This window comes from Papaver somniferum, chromosome 7, assembly GCF_003573695.1.
Source record: "Papaver somniferum cultivar HN1 chromosome 7, ASM357369v1, whole genome shotgun sequence".
In the NCBI taxonomy this organism is placed as follows: Eukaryota; Viridiplantae; Streptophyta; class Magnoliopsida; order Ranunculales; family Papaveraceae; genus Papaver; species Papaver somniferum.
Window position 1 is genome coordinate 126,863,925 of NC_039364.1, and position 14,561 is coordinate 126,878,485.

Consider the following 14,561-nt stretch of genomic DNA (forward strand, 5'->3'; position numbering starts at 1 on the left):
CCCCCCCCCATCGCCAAAATATTTTGCCACTGTATCTTTCCATCCTTCACAAAGTTTTTAGCACGCGTCTTCAACAATTTAATCTCATATGATTTCCATTCAAGGTAGATTCTTGTAGTTGGAGTTTCTCCTGAATCTATTTCTTCCTTAGGTTGAGAAGCAAGGTCAATCGTGTTATCTTCAGTTTTCTCAGCCCTGTTGACTTGTTCATCAACCTGTCTGCAAGGTTTCAAAAGAGTTTCATACTATGTTAGAGTATCTAAGGGATATCGCGAAAGAGATTCAATAATTTTCGAAGGAAATAAGTTTGAAAGAGAAAAAATAACAAGAACCTCTGCAAATTTTCTTTTTCTTGAAGCCAGGAATCCAGATTCTTCTGCAGTGTTACAACTTCTCTCTGGCTTTGAGTAGCCTGCAAAATCAAGAAAATTCAGCAATATGTTATTGAAATTGATTTGAAACCAGCTAAACAAGCCAAAAGTAGTAGTTGAAAATCACCTGGATATGAAGTTCTTCATTCTCCTTCGCCAAGGTACTTGCCATTTCATAAGCTTTAGCTTCTCGATCACTTGCAGCTGATATTGCGTCAACCATGGTTTTAAGCTCCATCTGATTTTTTCTAGCTTCTTCCTCCATATTACTAGCTCTTATTTTTTCAGTCTCTAGGACTCCTACTAAATCATCAATCTGTATGCAGGGTAGATTCACAAATTTACACATTTAATATCTTCGCATCTAGAAGTTGTAAATGGTAGAGTTATTTACGGGAATTTAGAACCAAGGAGGACTGGGCTGTATGACCTGTGTCCCAAACCTAGATTAAAAACTATTTACAGGAAAGCAAAACTAAATTACCCAATTTCTATAATTCTAAATCACAGCTTTAGGTTCACCACATAAACCACAAAATACCATCCCCCATGACCACATTCTCATCATACAATAGAGCTATTCCCACTGATGTTACTACTACAGAAACGAACTTGAAACAAACATATGAACCGTATAATCTGCAAGGGAAATAAGTTTGAAAGACAAAAAAAAAACAAGAACCTTTGCAAATTTTCTTTTTCTTTAAGGCAGGAATCTAGATTCTTCTGCAGTGTTACAACTCCTCTCTGGTTTTGAGTAGCCTGCAAAGTCAAGAAAATTCAGCAATATGTTATTGAAATTGATTTGAAACCAGCTAAACAATCCAAAAGTAGTTGAAAATCACCTGGATACGAAGTCCTTCATTCTCCTTCGCCAGGATACTTGCCGTTTCAGAAGCTTTAGCTTCTCGTTCACTTGCAGCTGAAACTGCGTCAACCATGGTTTTAAGCTCCATATGATTATTTCTTGCTTCTTCCTCCATATTACTAGCTCTTCTGTTTTCTGTAGGTTTCAAAATAGTTCATACTATGTTAAATCACAGCTTTAGGTTCACCACATAACCACAAAATACCATCCCCCATGACCACATTCTCATCATACAATAGAGCTATTCCCACTCATGTTCATACTACAGAAACGAACATGAAACAAACATATGAACCGTATAATCTTCAAAGGAAATAAGTTTGAAAGAGAAAAAAAACAAGAACCTCTGCAGATTTTCTTTTTCTTCAAGGCATGAATCTAGTTTCTTCTGAAGTGTTTCAACTTTGCTCTGCAAAATCAAGAAAATTCAGCAATATGTTATTGAAATTAATTTAAAGTATAAACAAACTTGAAACCAGCTAAACAAGCCAAAATTAGTTGAAAATCACATGAATACGAAGGAATTCATTCTCCGCACTCATAGAAGAACCGCAGGATGATGTGGGATCCTAGTAGTTAACATACATAAGAAAAACATTTGACAAGAAAAGGATCCTAGAAACTTTGTGACTGTATCCCCTAAAAGAGGAAACCGACATATTGTGGAGATGCTCAAGTAAATCAACTAATCAAGCTCTCTTATTTAACAGCATCTGTACTATAAACATTCTTGGAATCACGCTGGCTTTCATACCTAAATAGAAGTCAGCAAACTATCCTCAAAGCTGGCCAGACTAGAATTTCCTTTCTGAGCGAAGAAACAAATTCAGAATTTCAGTTAACTAAATAAAATCGTTTAATCCAAAATGCTTTAAAACATCAAAATAAGCATGATGTCCACCTGATCCATCGAAGATTCAGATTCATGCATAAGCTTCCAATCTAATGCTTCTAGCAACTGCAATTTATACATGATATAAGCACAAAGAGTGGAATAAATAAAAATGAAGGGTACACAAACTAATGACAAAAATCAATTCTGACCCACCGAATACCTTACTACGTAGTATCATGATTTATTCACTCATCATCTCGCGCTCTCCCTCCTTAGAAAAAACCCGTAATCTGGAATATCAAATGTTCAACACCGACATAAGAAGATCTGTCACAGATTCTATCAATGATTTCAATTAAATTGAGAAGAATGCTCAAGTGCAAACGACTTCTAATAGACTTGCATAAAAGTGCATGTGTGTTATCTAAGAAACGTCTCCTCGAAATATCTTTTTCCATTCTAACCTAACAGAGCTTTCCTTTCTTTTTGCGATCGTTAAAATACAATTGTAGGCTGATTATACTAGACTAATTAGCATAGTTTTTAGTGCACGGAGTTACAATTTGAAGTGTTAAAATAAATAAACTAAGATTGAATGGAAGAAAGAAACACATGCCTTCGGATTTCTTCTTTCAAATATAGATTTTCCATCTCAAATCTGGTCGTTTCAAGGTTACTATCCACCTGGTGACAGAAAACCTCTATCTCTCTCAGGTTTTCCTCCTTTTCCAGTAAGAAATGCACCTCAGCTGACATCTTCCCAGATGCAACTGCCTCCAACCTTTTGATTCCGGCCTCACGAGACTGAAGCAGCATTTCCAGATTATGTATCTTGTCTTCACTTCGTTTGACCTGTTCAAAGTAGATGTATCTTGTCTTCACTAGGAAAATCAACTTCCTGGTTTTCAATTCCTCCTTTAACCAAACCCCGAAGTTGGTTCACCTCTTTCTGTATGTAAACCAAATCAGAAATGAGTTACAATATCTTAAGTTAAACAATAGGACGTAAGAAAGAACGATAAATTCGGTAAACTAAATAAGTGAAGGTCACTTTCGAAGTCTTTTTTAAATATGATCCAATGTATACATGAAAGATATAATAGCAACAAGAAGGCCATTTAGGATGATCAAATACTAGAGAATGTAATTTTGAAACGTTCATATTAATTAAGCCAGAAGTTTTGGTGAACTATTAATCTTACACCCAATAGATATCATAGAATTCCAGTACTTAAATAAGGAAAGCGGATGTAATCAAAACCTTCAGTTGTTGAATATGGATACGCATTGCATGCACATCTCCAGATGCATCTTCATTCACGAATGCCTGCGGAAATGGACAATTATAGCTGTTAAAGCATCGGGTATAATGAATCATTTTATCTCTTCAAGTAAACAATTACACATCATGAGTGGGGTAGATGCACAAGCGGAAAAGCGAATCACACATACATTGTTCTAGATAAATTTAGCACGTTGAGCAAATTTCAGAGTGTCCTGAGTCTCCAGTGAGTTACTGCGTAAAGCCGGAGAAGATAAAAAAAATAAACTAAGAACATCGAGGTAAGGTAATTGTAAATACAAAGACACTTGGAGAAATTAACAAAAGAAAAAATAACGGTTTAGATGAATCACTGACCAATTAGCAGGACTTATATCAGCAATCATTGTTGTTTTTGAATTCCCACCAAGTGAGTCCTGGACAAAAGTGGCATTGATATTTACAAACATGTTCACATGTCCTGCCGTAACAATACAGTGAAGGATATTTGTTTCTTTTTCGTGCAACAGTCGAGGATATTGCAAGTATTTTAACTTACTCACACTTTCTGTCGGAACCTCAATCTTATGTCACCAAGAAAATAAGAAATTAAGAATTTCAATGATAGTAGCAAGGGTACACTTGCACGGTATATAATAGTGATAAGATACATCTAGTGGAAACAACATTAGCATTTTTAATGGATTATCTACCTGAAGCAAATATGTGAGCCTCGAATCACGGTAGTTGACGTGAACTGACTTTCCACGAGAGATGCTTACTAGATTCATAATTACTTTACTGCAGGACACCAAACAAACTCAATTAGAACTTCTTCCAAATGCACAGACACGTCTACATAAGGTAAAACCACTTGACATTTGGTAATGGTACAAACCCCAAGGTCGAAAGCGACTTGTTGATATTTGAGGCTTCTTTTAGGCGTTCACCTTGAGCACCAGATCTCTTTTGCCTACAATTTAACCATGCCTTTATGATCAAAAAGATATAGAGAGAAACATTTTTAATTTTCCAAATAGATATCCTCTTAATATTGGTTATGGAATATTATACGGGTATTACCTCTTTGAACCAGCTAAATCCACAAGATTAAGCCGTGCAAATCGATGGTGAGTAACACCTTGAACCTCCCACTGCATAAAAAAACGAAAACCGTTCATATCATATGATTATAAAATAAACCCCAAAAATATGTAAGCTTTACTTGTTGTTGTTGGTAACATATACCCACCTTACTCTCAATTATACATGTGAAAACACTATGAGAACGACTATTTTTATCGTTCATCTCTGTGGGAGCCACCTTTCTGTTATTTGTTCGCTGTAAACATGAGCATAATCATTCTTAATTACTCACTGCTCAGCCAATGCTTCGACCATTAGCAACGGATAATACAATGTATGTTATTTTCAAACACTCATGAAATGCTTAAAACATTATATCAGCAAGATAATCAAGCTGAATGAAGGTACATTAGAAATGCTGAGGTGCAATGCATAAACCAGTAACTAATCTCCAACCCGGCCGGCATATAATCATGTAACAACTGTCTACTGTAGAGCAAAAAGAAGGTTGTTATATACCTGAGCGAGGAGTTGAATAACATCCCGTGCACAAGTAACTTCCATCTCCTTCAGATTCTCCACATAAACACCTTTATTACAATGTTCTCTAATCTGAAAGAAGATAAACCAAAATTTCAATTAAAATAGAAAAAATGAAATTAAATTCGTACAGGAAAGATGATGGAACAAATTTAGAGTCTCGTCATTCTTTAAAAAATTCAGCTGAAAGAGTTAAAAGCATAAGATATTAAAAGAATTCTAAGTAGTGTTCTATTGAAGCACAAACAAATACACAAGTATGATGTGGAGAGATATGGTTGATGGAAAAAAGATGCATACAAGCAAGTTATTGTTTATTACATGTAAATTAGTTGTTGATGGGTCTAAAAGATCTAAAATCTGCTCTTTGTATATCTGTAAATATGAGCACTTGCAAGTAAATATCAGCTTTTCATCTTTGCGAGCCTCTTCATCCTACGAAACAAAATCCAACACAATTATAAAAACCACTGAAGATAGAACTTGAAACACTTAACAAAAACATAAAAGGTGGAATAGATTTTTCAATTTCATATGTTACAAGTTTAGAAGAATAACTCATACCTTTTGGATTCTTGTGAACAAGTGCTAAAAAACTCTCGGTGTCATACCTTGGGCTCCTCCATCAATGTCTCCCATCATTGTATATGTCTTCCCACTCCCAGTATGTAAAGAAAATTCTGTTAAACCTTTAGACTACAATCTATGAAGAGAAGTATGAATGCTCAACAGAACTAATCACCAAACAATTAAGGTTTGATTATTATAAACTCTAACAAGTAGAGCAAATAAACATAAAACCACTTAAACCACTTATTTGTGCAGCAATTTAATAACTCACTTTTCCATATGCAAAGATGCAACTGTTGTAACCTCCTAGACAATTCTCAACCATTGGCAATCCAGCCACATTGAACAGATTTTCCTGTTACAATATAGTAATATTGAGATCCGTACACTATGACAGTAAAACACAGTAATCATCAATAATAGGACAAAGCCTACCTGGGTGACATTCTCATCTGCAACAAGATCAAATGTATAACGAGACTCTAGGTGCCCTGTCCAAGTAATTGTATGAGTATTATCCTGCCTAACACATTTTTTTAGGCCTTCGATTGATATTTCAGAATTACTAAGAGGACGTATTCGAATGACAACCTGCACAAAAATTAGATTGATATTATCCAAAATCTAATTTTAGACACAGGACAAAAACCTAGAAATTGAAAAAAAAAATCAGAGAATAAGATATGTACCTTAACATTGTGATCTTTCCGAATAACTGCTATTCTTTCACTGCTTACTGATGAAGAAGAATTTTCAAATCTGGAATTCGGCATGTTTTTCGTAACTAGGGTTTTACGGAGAACAAAGAAAGAGAAAGAGAGAGAGAGTAAGTAGGAAGTGGGAAGTGGGAAGATTGAAGAGAGAGATGAGTTGTTGTAATCTCTTTCCTATTTTAATTACTTGGTTGCGTTTGTTTATTATGTAGGTATGCACCTTAACATATATATGGACACTAGGTGTGACTCGTGCCGCTTTGGTTTGTTTTTGCTACATTCCAATGTTAATTTGTTAATGTAGTGGATGCTAATCGGTGCATAAATTATTTTTTCATACTTGGATCCAACATTGATTTTCCAAGTCAGTTAGCCGGTTTTAAATATAAATCGCCTTATTCTCAAAGAAAATAAAAAATTTTGTTCCAACATATGCATCTTACGTGAACCTAAATTTTGTACAAAAATCATTATATATAGGGTTTGGATATATTTTAAAAAATTATTAAAAATTAGTTTGTTGAATACAATTTTAAAATAATTTAAACCAAAGAACGACTTTTTATGACGCAAATTGTTTTTGTTTTCATGTCCCCTACTTACTTAATTGGTCTCTCATCAAGGTAATTCTAATTGTTTCTTCTAATAGGTTTAAGCTTTTTTCTTTATTATTATTCAAAATAGCTTTAATTTGTCGCATTCAGAAGGTAATTGCAAAATATATTTACAGTTTTTGCATAGCATTTTACAGGATTTTGTTTTTGTTAGCGACTGTCAGGCAGTGCTTCACTTTGTGCGGAGGAGTTTTACCTAAGAGATCAGATCTTTAGCCTTGATGTGTCGCGGCTATTATTAGAGCTGATTTCTAGCCTTGGACGTGGAGCACATCTTGGTACTACCCTGCTTAATGCTACACATTTTTTTTAGTTAATTTTTGGGTAAAAAGGGAATCATGCACATGAGGTTAGTGAAGGGATCCTATAACCATAATGTTACGGTTTAGTGCGTATATTAACAACGTTTTTTCTTACCGGAAAATCTAGCTGGATTACCTGTATGAAAATCATTCAAGGGACCATAAGATATAAAAAAGTTAATCACTGTTTCAATATATATGATCCTACTGAGTCATATTCTCTTGCCAATATCTAAATTTTGATGGCTTGAGTATTTGACCACGGCTACAATAAACATTTAACAAAATGATAGCTATTCAAACCTGGATGGAAACTTCAGCTTGTAACCAAGGATAAGCCCAAAACACTTTTAGAAATAAATTAGTCAATCAAAAATTGGGATTACCACTGATATCAAACATCTTATAGATCAAAAAAAGCAACACTCAGCGATGAATTAGAAGAATAAGTTGTTTAGCCAACATTTACTACATGATCGCATTAATCTAAAATAAGCAACTCTAATGGGAGTCCTACCCAATAGGTTCATTTATCTCATTGAAACACTAAAGCTTCTCATGAATTCAGAAATGTTTGACATGTCTGAACTGGTTGTCTATTATGTTACAAAAGCATGAGTAACGCATTAGCTCCCGGCAGATGTTATCAGAAGTCAGAACTATGTATTGAATGAACAGATGTTGATGGGTATTGGTGACATTAAAGCTTTGATTAACATTTGTATATGAGTGAAAGGAATTCCTAACAATCTGATAGTCAACCTCCATATTTATAATCTTCTCTAATGACGCAATTATAGGGGCCTCTCCCATTGTCTGTTCCAATAACAACATGCGCAATAAGGTAACAAACAACTTGTTAACTAACTCAGTACACAACAGGTTAGTGAAACATAGAAAATAAAACAACATAGAAGGGTGCTAAGAGTATGTGGTGTACTTTTGACGGGAAAACCATGTCCACTGCAGGGAAGCCGATGATAATCGTAGCCACGACCTAGTCAAATCCCCCAAATATAGCAGAAATGTCGTTGTGGTCGATGACTGCAAAACAAATCAAATAGTATATACATTAGAAGGGAGGTGTAATCATTTTAACAATATATATGTAGGTAAATTGGGTTTAGAGAGGGTGAAAAGTTTTACAAATTATTGTATCGGCACCTTATATGTTACCTGGGTACTGGTCATAGACTCTAGATTTGTACCTGCTGCATTAAAGATAACATTCCTCCGCCACTACTTGCATTCATTTATATTCCAATTTCTCTTGATACTGTCTTGTGGCCTATTTATTAGAAACACAAATGTTCTCCTGCAAGAAAGCTCTATATAGAAATCTTCTGGACCACTATAATTTTACTGTAGGGGAATGTAGATACCCCAAAATTTGGGAGCATATACCAAATAACACGCTGAAGATAGTATGATGGAGAGTGCTTCGATGAAACGCACTTGACAGAGCTGCGGAGAGTGCGTCTGGGACTATGGAGAGTGCATTTGGGAGACGCACTGGCAACAATCATGAAGAGTGCGTTTAGAGGTGCACTGACCGAAGACATGGGGAATGCGTATGAAGAAGAAAGAAAGAACGAGCAAACGGGAAGGAAAAGATAGTTTAAAAGGGTAAGCACACGTCAGCAGTAGTGGGTCCCAACGGAGACTGCCCAGAATCTGTTAAACGGATGCCAAAAGAAAGATGACGTCAGCAGAGACACGTGTACCATGATCAACGTACGAAAATATTCCGAAGGTCAACATCGTACACCTGTACGTCATCAGATGACTCAAAGGAATTTTGGAAATCTATAAATACCCACTCAAGAGAGAAGTTTAGATTCATTTTGAATACTTTTCCATTTCTGTGTAAACTAGAGCAGTGTACTACTTTCTGGATCAGACTTATTTTCTATCTATTTTAGTGTAACTTAGAGGTTTGATCCTCTGGAAGTTATACTTTATTTACATTGGCGACTCCACTGACCTCTGATCTCAGAGATAGGACACTGACTATGATACACTTGGAACAGATTGCTGTTGCAGGGAGCGATGGCGCACAGGGTACTGACAACAATGATGGCGAAGTACTCACTGAACTCCAACAGGCGCTAATCGAGTTTCAGTTGATAGAAAAGCGACGTATCGAGTTAGCAGCACGCATCGCAGCGCTTACCCCACAACCCCATGATGAAGGATCTCTAGGAGATGAAGGAAGACGGGACATGACTATCCTTCAACTTAATGACGCACACCTAGGAACACATGGAGAGGACACACCTATACGACATCAAGACGGACGCACTGCCCAATAACTTACTGAAAAAGCGGGGGTCTAACAACACCACCCAATATTTCAATTAGCAATATGTATGGACAATCTCCGAAACACTCTACTAGAGAATCAACTAGACAGTCAGACTCAATCTAGAATATAGTGTCTCAAGGAGTGATTACCTCTCTTCTTGTTTTGATTTACTCAAGCTAAACAATAGCGAGTCTTTTATAATCAAAAATAAGAGATACCTTAGACGGTATCAAAAAACCAATATCCAAGTATTAATCAATGAAATCAACAATCACAAGATTGGATCTCTAATTGATTAAGCTTCAACGCACAACCTGTATTATTTCAATTATATAAAATATAATGCGGAAAAGAAATAACACATGCACCAGAAATTTTGTTAACGAGGAAACCGCAAATGCAGAAAAACCCCGGGACCTAGTCTAGATTAGATACACACTGTATTAAGCCACTACAGACACTAGCCTACTACCAATTAACTTCCGACTGGACTATAGTTGAAACCCTATCAGTCTCCCACTGATACAAGGTACAGTTGCACCCTGCGCCTCTGATCCCAGCAGGATACTACGCACTTGATTCCCTTTGTTGATCTCACCCAAAACAAAGAGTTACTAAGACCCAAAATCGCAGGCTTTGATAATAAACAAATCTGTATCACACAGAAAAGTCTATCAAAGGATAAATCTTTTTCCCACAGATATACCCTAGTTTTGTTCCGCTTTTTGATATGATCAAGGTAGCACAGGAACCAATTGATTAATCCGGTCTTATATTCCCGAAGAACATCCTAGATAAATCAATCACCTCTCAATACTCAATTCCTGAATACACAAGAAGAATATCGAGGAATCACAAACGGTGAGACGAAGAACGTTCGCGACTTCTTTATCTTACCTATCGGAGAACTCAAACGTTCTCAACCCAATCAATCTATTGTACTCGTACGATAGAAAAGTAATATCAGATCACACAAATACGATAAAAGTAGTATCGGTATGGCTTCACAATCCCAATAAAGTATTTAAGTCGTTAACCCGAATTTAGAGAAGAAACTCAAGGGTTAATGGAGATCAACTCTAGCGAGCGCACTAGTATCACACAAGAAAGGTGTGTGGGGATTAAGTTTTGCTCTACCTAGATGTCTCTTTTATATAGCCTTTCAAATCAGGGTTTTTGCTTAGATATTAAGCAAACTCTATTCACCGTTAGATGAAACCTGATTTAGATTCAAGCTAATATTTCTCAACCGTTAGATCAAAAAACAAAGCTTGTCAAACACACTTGTAAACGTTTTCCAGGTTCGTGAAAACCGTCCCAAACGTGTACGTTCATGTTAGTTCAATTCAGTAACCAAAAGACAACCATATGAGCTTCTCATATTGACCTGGTTCCTCATTCATCATAACTAGTTCACTTGGCTTCAAACAAACTAGTTAGAGAGTCATTCAATTGCTATGAGATCGTATGTAACTACACAAGACACAATTGAACTCGAGATGATTTCGATTCGATTGAATCGGCTAAATGAACATTATAGCCACGGTTTGCATTAAACATTCCTTAGTAATTTAATGTTTATGTTCAGAGCACATCTTTAGATCATAACCTCTTAAGTACACAAACAAGTTCGCGGACTTAAGCATCGGTTTGAGTTTTCCAAAACTCAGCAGAAATTCTCGGGTCGAGAACTTCCGTCAGTTCCCGGACTGAGTTCGCGGACTTGGTCACACAAACGAGTTTAGGAAATCCCAGAAGAAATTCTCGGTCGAGAACTTCCGTCAGTTCGAGGACTGAGTTTGCGGACTGGGTTCGCGGACTTGGCAAGCCAATTCCACAATCCTACCGATTTCTCTTGCTCAACAAAGTTCAAAGAACTTCGGATCAAGGAATACATGGTTATTTAATCTAACTCTCATTTCAATCATTGATACATTCTCAGAGGGCGCTATCCCAACCGTTATTCACAGATTGTCTTCACGTCAGAGCAATTCTCAACTTAATGATTGAAAGATGAAGATAAACCTGATCAAAGCAAAAATATTTACCAACACATGAATTTCGAGAAAAAGATAAGCATTGAATACTCGCTTGAAATCTCAAATGTGTTTGATCTAGTCTATATAGCATACGAATTTTGTCTCATAAGAAGTAGGAGATAGAATAGATATACTTTTGAGTGATAGATAAGTTCAAGTATTCAATACCTTTTTGTTGATGAAGTTCCACGGTTCCTTGTGTTGATCTTCGTCGTTGTCGTTGAATCGTCATGAAGTCCTTGAGCTCAACTACACTTTTCCTATCCTAGTCTGAGACTTTGTTAATAGGCTAGAAATCAAGACTTTATAGTTTTGATCACTAACATTGACAAACATGCTTGATATAGCAACGCATGCGAGGTTAACCGAGCTATGCTCCAACAATCTCCCCCTTTGTCAATTTTAGTGACAAAATTATTAATACATATAGAATACAAAAAAAGATAAACTTTAGTGGCTCCTATTCCATAGTCTAATCTTCAACGTTCCTTGAAATCTTCGTCCTTCCTAGTACTCCAATGATCCCAAAGGTTGTAAGTTTAGCATCACCGTTGTTGAAGATCCATAGCATAAAAAATGAGAGAAATCGAGATTCTCAATCATTATTAAACAGTGTCATAGTATTATTATGAAACATCAAAGTCCAATTGCATCACGACTTTAACAATAATACTATGGTGATATGTATCACCCCCCCTTAGTCAATACTCTATCTCGATCATGGAAACCACTCCCCCTTACACAATGATCCGAAAACCTAATGTATTATGTAGTGTGAACTACAATATTTCTCCCCCTTTTTGTCAATAAAATTGGCAAAGGTAAAAGAACGGGTTCATAATGAAATTTCCACAAGAGAAATTTCATGACCAAAAGAAAAGACACACATCATCTTAAATTTAGATGCAATCTTATTGCCGAAGTCAACAACATTCATCAAGGAGTTTGAAGATACAAGATAACCCCTACAAAATTCCACAGCCGCACTCCCCGCAAGATATTACCATTAAGCACAAGTTCAAAAGAACTCTCCCCCATTTGATGTCATTCCCAAGAGAACAAAATGAGCGACCTTAATTTCGAAAGAAAAGAAGGATTTTAATTGGACACCAAAAACCACGCGAATGATTTTCTATATCCAATACCCAACCAAAATACTCACAAGTAAACCCATGGATATCTTAACTGAATAAGCAATTAAATCAAAACCACAAAAGTGATCAATTTAATTGAAAGGTGCTCAACATAAGTAAACTCACGGAGCAACGAGCTACGACTAAGTTAATCATACGGAGATAACCAACTTAACCGTTCAAATACTCAACATAAGGAGAACCTTACGGAATATTAGGATACTCAACATAAGGAGAACCTTGCGGAATATTAGGATGCTCAACATAAGGAAAACCTTACGGAATAAATGACTACATAAACCAATAGAACATGATAGTGTATCCATTCATATACTCAACACAAGAAATTTGCAATATATGAAAACTCAACTAGATTAATTACAAGAGAACCTATAATTAATCTAATTGGAATACAAACAAACCAATAACCAAACTAATCACCGAAGTAATCAATTTAATTATTTTGGGCTCAACACAAAGAAACTTATGGAACCCCGATTAAGGTATCAAAGGATTGACACACCTAACCGTACAGTACTCAACATAAGTAAGAAGAAAATAAGACTTATGGAGTACAAAACTAAATAACCAAACTAGTCGATTAATTTAGTTTCATATGCTCAACATATAATATCTCATGGAATAACCAACAAAGCCAACATAATCGACTTAGTTGTAAGGTACTCGACATAAGACACATAATGGAGCCTTCACGGTTTTTCATAAGATAGATCAATGAAGACCAAAACCGTGGATATACAAGGATCAATTCTATCTTTGCATCACAAAGTGACATAATAGACTTTATCCTTGCAAAACAAACGTTTACATCCTATTTTCCATCAAATACATGATTGCATAGGCTTAACGTTTGTAATTGTTAAAAATCGATTCGTCCGAATACCGATTATAAACGACTTTACTTTTGACAACATATGGGAACTTCAAGTTCACGGCCGTGAACAATACATATCCCATAAATAATATTGCAATATATGAAACCAATAAAATATTGCAATAACAATCATCCTCAAAATATTTTTAGAATTTTAATACCAAAAACCTAAAAAATAACAAAAGAGAATGAAACAAAAGATAGCTATGTGTAGTCACAATCTTGGATATCATAGCACTAGTTATTCTTCCAACTAATCCAAAAAGAAGACTTCATAGGCAACTAAACAAGATATACTCTTAACACAAACCAGACAAAATAACATCAATTGGACGATTCTGAAGGTTCATGAGTCTTGTGATTATTGAGCTACTGAGAGTTGGCAACCTTAGAGGAACTATCCTTTTTGTGAGGCCCTTTAACATGGTTCTTCAAGAGATCAAGATAACCGTCAACCTTTTCAATCTTATCTCTCATAGCATCAAGACACTTAATAGTCTCAACTAGTTGTTGAGAATCAATAATCACTTTAGATGGAATCTTTTCCTCAAAATCTGAGTGGAAAACAGGAGGTTGAGAAAGAGATCCTTCAACTTCAACAAGAGTTTCTTTCTCTTTATCAAACTCAAAATATATACCGTTGTCAACAAAGTCTTTAGGCAAATCCCATGAAGAAGAAGCCATAGAAAAGAAACCTAGAGTGAAAGCCACCACACAATAGGAAGGGTATATAAATGGTTTGAGAGAACTAGGGTTTGAAGATAAAGAAGTTAGTCAAAACCCAAACCGTACACAAGCCCTTATGGGTAAAACTGAAAGCCCATAAACGAAACTCAGGGAAGAAATAAAAAGAAGAAGGCAAAAGAAACTATCAAAGAGTTTAAGCGCAAAGCCAAAATACCCATGAGTAAGAGACTGATTATCTATTTAAGAACGATAAGAAAATAGCTAGATAATCAAGGTTACTTTCCATAACGTATACCTATTCAATTCTCACACCACTAGGATTTTTGATGGGTGAGAGATCAA

At 35.7% G+C, this 14,561-nt stretch overlaps 1 pseudogene; it reads right to left on the minus strand.

The window, feature by feature from the left end:
- The window catches only part of LOC113295202, an 8,329-nt pseudogene extending 767 nt beyond the window's left edge, over positions 1-7,562 (minus strand).
- Positions 7,563-14,561: the final 6,999 nt, after the last annotated feature.